We start from the raw sequence: 9,914 nt of genomic DNA, 5'->3' as shown, positions 1-9,914 counted from the left end.
GGAAGATGTTGCTGGTTGAGGTCCTTGACACTGTTTTCCCGACCTCAATGTAATGACACTCACATTTTTGGGATTCTGGACAAATTGAGAAGGTAATCTGTCAGAATTTTGGGACTGTTGTTGATTTAACTGTGTAGCCAATTGTCCTATCTGATTAGTTAAGCTCTGAATGGAGGCTCTGGTCTCTTGTTGAAACTGCATGTTTTACATATTCATTTTCCTCACAAGTTCTCCAAGGGCTCCACCACTGGCAGCATCAATCATACTTCTCTCCATGTTACTGAGTCCTTCATAAAAATATTGGAGAAGAAGCTGCTCAGAAATCTGGTGGTGAGGGAAACTGGCACATAGTTTTTTAAATCTCTCCCAGTATTCATATAGGCTCTCTCCATTGAGTTGCCAAATGCCTGAAATATCCTTTCTGATGGTCGTGGTCCTGGAAGTAGGGAAAAAATTTTCTAAGAATACTCTTTTGAGGTCATCCCAGCTCGTGATGGACCTTGGAGCAAGGTAATATAGCCAGTCCTTTGTCACTCCCTCTAAAGAATGAGGAAAAGCCTTTAGAAATATGTGATCCTTCTGGACATTTGGGGGTTTCATGGTGGAGCAGACAATATGGAATTCTTTCAGATGTTTGTGCGGGTCTTCACCTGCAAGGCCATGAAACTTTGGAAGCAAATGGATTAGTCCAGTTTTAAGAACATATGGGACATCCTCATCAGGGTATTGGATGCACAGGCTTTCGTAGGTGAAATCAGGTGCATCCATTTCCCTTAGAGTCCTCTCACGGGGTGGAGGTTGTGCCATGTTCTCAGAATGTTCAACATTATAATACTCAAAATCAGGATGTTCAAAATCACCAATAAAATGCTCAGGATGCTCAAAAGGTATAAAATGATGCCTAACTAATCTATGAAATGTCCTATCTATCTCAGGATCAAGGGGTTCTAAGTCAGATGGATTGTCTCTAGTCATACACTACATTCAGCATACACAACTAGTTGCCTTCTTATGCAAGTAATAGTGTAGGTTTGAACTACAGCTACCATCAAATGATATCCAAATGACTTGAAATTTTGTGAGAAATACCCTAATGTCATGAAAAGATAGCACAAAAAGTTTCAGACAAAAATTCAAAGTCTAACTATGGAAACTACCTAAGGAAAGTTTAGAAAAATAAAACAATAAAACTTGAAAAAAAAAACTAGTAAACAGGCGATTCTGGCTAGCTAGAGACCTTAGCCGGCCTACGGCAGGCTGCCATGGTATGAGAAATTTTTTTCTACCCTAAATACATATATAATAATAGTCATTTTGATACCTGGAGCAAAAGTTATGGCCGTTTGAAGTTTTGGTAAACACAAGTTCTCAAATTTTTTTGAATCTCTCAAATCTGGCCACAAGAAGTGTTCTTGGTATTTTTCACAGAAAATATGAGGCAAAAGAACCTACCACACCAAAATTCAGCCAAAAATAACAACCCTAACTATCAAAACAAAAATCACCAATTAAATTGTCAGCAGCAGTCACTAATTCAGTCACAAAGGGATTTGCACTACTACTCTGTTTTCCAGGTCAATAAAAGTGGTCGCTAAATTCGTCGTAAAACACTATTCACAACAAAACACAAAAATTGAAATAAGGGAAGCACTGAACAGAAAAACTAAAACAAAACACCACACTAAACAAAATAACAAGACACTAAACACTAACACAACACGAAAGCATAAAACAACTAAACATAAAACATGAATCACTAGCTATTATGAACCTTTGGACACTGCTCCCTAGCAATGACGCCAAATTTGATCGAGGTCGTACCCGAATCAAATAAACATTAAAATGCAGTAACTAGGAAGTGATCCTAGGTCGTTTCCCAACGAGCAATGATAAACCAAATGTTCATAATATACTTGCAGTAACAGTAACAGTAACAATGAGGGGGGGGGGGTTGTTTGTTTTGTGAATTAAAGAACACACGAACTGGAATACGAAATTAATAATAGTAAAAATGTGTTGTTTCCTCTGATTTAGAAGCCATTCTCTTGTCCTAGGTTATGAAGAATTCGTCCCTAATAGTTAACCACTTAATCCAACGCTATTTTAATTTACTAGGCGAAAATTAATTTAGGGTTATCAATATGTGATTAAGCAACACATACACCAATTTACCCTTCGTTCATTAAGCACGAATGTAAGTTAAGCACAGAGGCAATTAATCGAACACGAAGCGTGCATAGATTAACAGTAATGAATGTGGGTTAATTGGTGAAGGGAAAACTGCCAGGAAGCTACATTATAAATAGAACCTCGAAGAGAGTTTAGCTTCGTCCTCAGAAGGAAACAACATAAAAAATTTAGCCTTCCATAATTTCAACAAAATCAGAAAACGTAAATGAAACTAAAAGCATAAAACGTAAATGAAAGCAGAAGAAGGAACAGAAAAAATGAAATTGCAATTGAAAGCAGAAAAATGCAAAATGCCTTAACGTGAACAGTAATCCAATGGTAAAAAAAACGTAAAACCTTAAAACCCTATGCTCTGAATAATGGAACAACAGAATAGCCCCTTACACGAATCCCAAGGCTACTATTTATAAGGGTCACTCAGAGTCACTGGGCCCAATTACATTATTCTGGCCCAAAATGAAATAAACACTAAACGTCATAAAAATAAAACTGCAATCTCCTAATTAGAAATTAACTAAGGTAAACATTGCTTTATTTGCCCTCTTTATGTCCACAACCAAAATCTGCATTAAGCTCAATGCTTCATTAATTCCTGAAATTAGATTAAAAACATCAAATTAGCTTAATGAGCCCAAATAATAAAACTGCCTAATTAATTTGACAATTAAGACTAATCAGTAATTAAAATGGTGCAAAAAGGTTTAAGAAATAGGAGAAAATAATGGCACATCACATTTTCAAATTCTGATCATGCCAATGTGACCGGGGTTTAGCGAAGGTCACGAAAATAACATCAATTTTATAAAAAGATAACTTTTACAATGTCTCATTTTCAAGGGTTTTTCAAAGGAAGTGTAAAAATACCCTATTACAGTACCCAAAACACAAGAGACACTAAGAGAAGCTCAAACTAACAAAGAGAAAGGCTTAGAAGTCAAGATTACCTCAGAGAAGTTACGAAAGAAAGGATTGAGGGATTTTTCTCCCTCGAATCCTTGAGGTGAATTCTAAGGATTCTACTTCAATTAAAATGTTCCTCTCAGTGTGGTGGTTCGAAAGCAAGCAACAGCGGCTCGTGCTAGCCACTGGTGGTGGTGGAGAGGTGTTAGGGCTTTGGTGGGTGTTTGGAGAGAAAAAAGAATGAAAAATCATATTTTTCATGCTAAAAAACATATTTATAATTTGTAGATCTCGCTAAGGAAGAGTCCACTTTTGGCGAGCATAACTTTTCGTGCTTAGCGCAATTCCTCTCGGGTTGGGATTTGCACTGGGCACGACAATTTGCGTTGAGCACATTTCCTCTTGCACTAAGCGCGACAATTTGCACTTAGTGCAATTTCCTTTGGGGTTGGAATTGCACTTAGTGCGCTTCTCATGCTAAGTGAGAGGACAAAAATTGTTATTTTGGAAAATCCCAATGGTCAAACCTTTGGGACATGTGTTATGAACCTACAGTCCAAGTCTAAAGATGATCCAATGGTTAACAAATCTAGGATTGCAGTTTTATCGGAATAGGTTTAGGTAAAATTTGAAATCTCATAATTTCAACTTAGGTCAATAAAACTCCAAGAAACTCAACATCCACATCAAGCAAATCACACATGACTAATTCACACCATACCTCAACTCATTCAAGTCAATCATATAATCAAATATCGCGATTAATACAATTAAACATGGATTTACAGTTAGCGAAATTCCAGGGCGTTACAAAGAGTACTCATTGTAGCCAGAAGTGGCATAGATAACACTTGGTTGTAATCAAAGAATTGATTAGTGGAACCCTTCAAGCAAATCACACATGACTAATTCACACCATACCTCAACTCATTCAAGTCAATCATATAATCAAATATCGCGATTAATACAATTAAACATGGATTTATAGTTAACGAAATTCCAGGGCGTTACAAAGAGTACTCATTGTAGCCAGAAGTGGCATAGATAACACTTGGTTGTAATCAAAGAATTGATTAGTGGAACCCTTCAAGGTTTGAAGGAGAACTAAACATAGCCAAAGAGTTGGGGTGAACTAGTATAAAACCTTTATGTTTTCTTTATTGCTTCTATATAACTAGTTCTTTTCTACAAGTTACTTCTACATTACGGGATCCAAGTTTTGTGAACTTGCTTTTAAGCAAAACGTGATTTCAAACCCATTGGAAAAAACCCATCTTCCATTGATATCTATTTAAGAAAAACTTTTAAATTTTTCTAAAGACTAAGTTTTTATTTATCAAACTATTCAACCTGTAACACCCTGATATATGTATCTATATATTATTAGTAATTATGTTTGATGTTTGATTATTTGTTGCGTTATTTTCATTCGTAATTATTTTTAAGGAAGTTAATTTAGTTAATAGAGGGGTGTGGATAGATAAGGATCTAACTTCTCAAAGAAGCCTCTTGAGAAAACTTCTCAAAGAAGCCACGAGGAAGCTTCTGGAGGAAGCCTCTTAATGAAGCTTCTAGAGAAAACTACATGAAGCTGCCTCAGTAAAAACGCTGCTTAGCCTTCGTTGAACGTTGGATCTTCTCGAAATTTGATCTGAAACTTCACAAGACATTTGTCCATGATCTGACCGTTGGGATCTTTGAGAAGATATTTGGAGTGTTCTAGAAGTCTCTTAATGAAGCTTCTAGAGAAAACTACATGAAGCTGCCTCGGTAAAAACGCTTCCCAGCCTTCGTTAACCGTTGGATCTTCTCGAAATTTGGTTTGCAACTTCACAAGACGCTTTTCCATGATCTGACAGTTGGGATCTTTGAGAAGATGTCTATAGTGTGCTATAAGCTTCCGTTCCCGAGAGCATCTCTTATTTAAGCATTTCAGCCTTTGCTTTCTTGTAGCTTAGGAAAAACGTCATTTCTTCTTCTTTCTTTCTTCCAAAGCCATTTCTAAAGTTCCAAGAACTTTATCCATCACCCATAGCCACCATTAGTCACCACAAACCATCATTGTTCTCCATTGAAAACTCACACCGAGAGGAACCCTTCAACCGAAGCGAAATCTTCCAACTTGGCTTGCGGTTCCGGTAGAGAACGAAAACCCTAATCTGACCTTTCATTTTATTTTGAGGTAAACATGGTTCTATGCTTGTTTCTTGTTAGTTTCATCTTGTCTTTGCATCTTTTCTGACTTTGGAACCGCAATTGCATGTCTTATGCTTCCTTTGAAAAACCTTAGAGAAAGAGACTTTGTAAACGTTATCCTTTCATGAAATGCATGTTATTTTCGTAATCTACACTGAACCCCGGTCACATTGGCGTGGTCGGAATTTCCAAATGACATTCCTTTGTAAAACCCGAAATGCTCTCAGCTCTTTCATGTAGTGATGTGGGTGTTTGACCCAGAGCACTGTTACTAGCTTTGTTTTCTGAAATCGATACTAAGTCTCCTTCGTTTTGGCATGGTAGAGGCTTGTGTGGAATCGACGAGCAAGGACAAAAAGGAATCTTTAAGTGACGCGACGAGGAATCCGCGGGGTAGCTCATGATAGGTAAGGGGAGTTTATTATAAAATTTACCATTTTAACACCATAGTTAGGGTCAGGGAACCTAGCTATGAGGATATATGCCTGTCCCTGTTGCATGCTGACTTTTCTTCAAAGAAAATTACGTTTTAACTAATGGGATGCGATATATATATATATATATATATATATATATATATATATATATATATATATATGTATATGTATATGTATTGTGATGAATGATATGGTTTTGGTTGTTTGAAATGTGTTGTTTGAAGACTGTGCGTGTGGAAATGATATTGTTGTGTTTGTTTGAATTGTTTTTGATGTTGCTATTGAGGATTTTAATTGATATGTGATGATAATGATAATTATGATGATATTGATTTGAGATGACGTTGTTAATAAAGACCATGTCAACATGAATTGTTATTATTGATGAATATGTGAATATGAAATGAGATTGTTGTTGTTGTTGATAAAGTCATTGAGATGAGATGATATTTATGTTGTGAATGACATGAAAATATGATTTGTTGATTGATGTTGGAAATGCATTGGCATGTGCATGTTGTGTATGTTCGTGGGGGGCACTGTGCACTGACCTTTCAGGGTCTTTGGCACTAGCTTTTGGCCACGTTCATACGTTAGATGTTGTGTATGATCGTGGGGGGCACTGTGCACTGACCTTCCAGGGTCTTTGGCACTAGCTTTTGGCCATGATCATACGTCGTATGAAGTGTATGTCATGGGGGGTAGAGTGCACTGACCTTGTCGGATGGCCCATACGTGGGTAACTAGCGTGGTTAGAGAATCTAAGCATTCCTGAAGGTATGCTTAGGCACTTTAATTGGTCCATGGTCTTTGGCACTTACTTTTGGCCGTGATCATAGCTCATACGACACAGGAAATAGTGTAACTGTGGCCAAGTGTACTTTGTACTAGGGGACTGTCACCTGGTAGGGAACACCTTTGGGCTCCCAGGCTGATCACCTATGGGAGGGGGGTTGTTACGTGCACAACCAGGTGGTCTCGACAAACTCAGCACAGTTCCCTAAGTGAGAGTGTCGTGTGGACACGCTTAGGCTATTTCTTGAGGTTTGGTTGTTGTTGGTACGCACCATATTGCATCTGAGTGTTGAGTCAGGTGCATGCATCATTCTGTGCAGTCTTGATTGGGTCCATGGATGGATGATGAATATTTGTTGGATATGAGTGTTGAATAATGATTGTTGTGTATGCTCATCATGTTTGCCTATGTTCCTTGCTAATTGTGGTTATTTGGAATTGGTATTGGTTCTTTTATAATAAACTCACCCTTGCAATTTTGTATCGTGTGGTTGATACCTGTAATGATCACGAACCTTATTCGTGGGAGCAGAATGACAGTGGCAAGGTGTAGGGAGTAAGATTCTGGTGAGGAGTCGCCGAGCCGACGTGATGACGTTGGCGTTATTTTGGGAGGGAGTTGTGTTTTGTAATCAACTCCTTCGTAGTTGGTTTTTAAGTTTTATTTTGTTGAGTTAAAGATGTAAAACTGGAATTTTAATTATATATATGAACATATTTAATTTTCGTTATGTGTATGACATGTACCGAATTATTGTTTCTATGTAATTATGCATATTCACTTAAGTAATGGCGTGTTGTTGGATGAATCTATGTTGTAACAAAATCACATCTATTTTCATAAGCAAAAATTAAGGGAGTTCTTTTTATAAAAGAAAAAAAATTGAAATTATCAAATATTAGAGTGTGGATACCGTAGCGACGAGGCGGGTCGTTACACAACCTCCCTTCTAGTGTGTTTCAGGTACTTCAATTGGTGTTAGAGTTCAGCCTCTCGGTTGAGCTCTTGACATAGTAGAGGAAAAAAAATCCTTGAAATGATGGAAGAAGGATATGCTATGAACAAGCCTCCTATGTTCAAGCGAGCCAACTATGACTATTGGAAGGAAAGAATGATTGCCTTCTTTGAATCCGATGTTAACACAAGCTTGTTAACATTGGTGTTTTCAGTAACATTGGTTTTCGGTAAAACCAATGTTAACACGAGTTTGTTAACGTCGATTTTTTAAAAACCGATGCTAATGAACTCGTGTTAATATTGGTTTTTTATCAAAAACCAATGTTAACAAACTTGTGTTATTTACGAGATTGCCCTTGTGTTTTTGTTAACATCGGTTCTTGGTACAACTAATGATAACTTAGCGATGCTAAAACCATTATTTGTAGTAGTGTGTGAAGTGTTCAAGTGACAAAATTCTAATGAATGCATGAATATGTCAAAGAACCTCACAGAATTGAAGTGGCACAACAGACACACAAGTTGTAAGCTGGTATTTTTTATTCCATGATAGAAAATAGTGAAAACAATAAAATAATGAAATGAAAATAATATGATTTTTATAATTAGAAGTAATATAAAAAATAAAAAAAGTTCATTTTATATTATAGAAAATAGTGAAAACAATAAAAACTTCTTTTTTCTATTTCTTAATAACCCTTTCAATAAAATAATGAAATGAAAATAATGACATTTTTATAATTAAAAGTAATATAAAAAATAAAATAAAATATTTTAAACCAAAGGACTCATAAGCATGTTTATTGCTCTACCACTCATAATTTTTTTCTCTTATTATCTATTTTATGATAAAATATTATCATACTAGAAAGAAAATATATTTTTTCTATCCTCCATATGAGTAAATTTTATTTTAAGTACAATGTTACTAAAAGTCATTTTGCAATAAAAATCTTCCAAGGTTTTTCCCAAACAATTGTTGTAATTTTAATTCATTAAAATATACATATAAAAATGCATTATTTGTATGGAATAATATAAATAATAGAAACAATGCCAACATTTCTCTTTGAGTATTAAGGAGCTAAAGTAAATTACTTGACTACATTGCCGTAGTGCGACGAATTAGATTGTAATATCTAAAATTCTTAAGTGTAGATAAGTCTATGAATGTTTTCAGATTGCACAATATTTTTTTTAATTCTACTATAATTCCATAATTATTTGAAAATCTTCATGATAACATCCTTTATTTATTACATTAACCTTCTTAAATATTTAAAATATCACATGTCACTACAAGAAAAGTTTTATAATCTTTAATAAGCTTCATACATGCTCGTACCTTCCCACAATAATCCGATTTGGGTCTGCAATTGTTCCCACTCTTGTAAAAGGAAAATGATAAACCTCAAAGTGATCAATATGATATGTGATGATAAAAATTAAAAAATATATAAAGTCATAGAGAAAAAAAAGGAATGAAAATGAATTGTAAGAAAGTGAAATGTATGAAAATCTAAACCCATTCAAAATCATATAAGAAAATAAACCGTGGAAGAAAGCGAGCATCACATTCACATAACGTGTTCTAGTCCAACACTAATTATTCTGCTACCTACCATAGAAGATATAGCAACTAGAGTGGTCCAACACACAAGTTACAAACTAGAGTGGTCCAACACACAAGAATACTTTAATCAATTACTTAGGTCATCTAATCAATTACATTGTTCTTGAGTGGTTTTGCATATGTTGGATGAACACTTTAATTGATTACTTAGATAATATAATCGATTACTTCATTGAAATAATCGATTACCTTATAGATTTAATTGATTACAGACGGTTATAACTATTTTCTCTATAGATAATCAGCTTGTGTTCACATCTACACATCATGAGATCATTAAAGAATACTCAATACATCTCAAAAGTGACTTCTTAGCCTCAGAATGGGCAAGATTTTGTACTTTCATATAAGAGATAGAGAGAAAAAAGCTTTATAGTAAGTCACAACTTAATCTTTTGATTTGGAAGATCTTTTCTTGGAAGTGAGGTGTTTCTTTTAAGTAAAAGAAGATCAACTTTTCAATCTAGCAAGGTTTTTGTGGAAAGATTGGTCAGGTTGTATCTTTCCTACTTGATCTTTTTTCATGTGTATGATTTTTACACGATCTTGTGTTTATGCGTGAATAGCTTACAACATGCTAGAATAGGGTTTTCAGGTTTGGGATAATAATAGGCTTCTCTAAGACTTATATTCGCAGAGGGTCCTAGTGTTCGATGCCTTGGTCTCTTTTTTTTTTAGGGTGGGAATTATTGATTGCTTGTAAGGATTCTTCATGCATAGTGGAAATCTAATTCAGGTTGTGGACTAGATAACTGGATTAACTTTTCTAGAAATAGAGAGTGAACTAGTATAAAAGATTGTGTCT

The 9,914-nt window shown here is 35.3% G+C and overlaps 1 non-coding gene across 1 annotated transcript; it reads left to right on the top strand.

The window, feature by feature from the left end:
* Positions 1 to 322: 322 nt before the first annotated feature.
* Positions 323 to 429, top strand: LOC114380591. Its single transcript, XR_003659768.1, has one exon. It is a non-coding gene; the product is annotated as a small nucleolar RNA R71 (small nucleolar RNA).
* Positions 430 to 9,914: the final 9,485 nt, after the last annotated feature.

The sequence above is a fragment of the Glycine soja genome, chromosome 12 (genome assembly GCF_004193775.1).
Source record: "Glycine soja cultivar W05 chromosome 12, ASM419377v2, whole genome shotgun sequence".
NCBI lineage: Eukaryota > Viridiplantae > Streptophyta > Magnoliopsida > Fabales > Fabaceae > Glycine > Glycine soja.
Note: the sequence above shows the minus strand (reverse complement) of the source record. Positions and strands in the feature narration are given on the sequence as shown.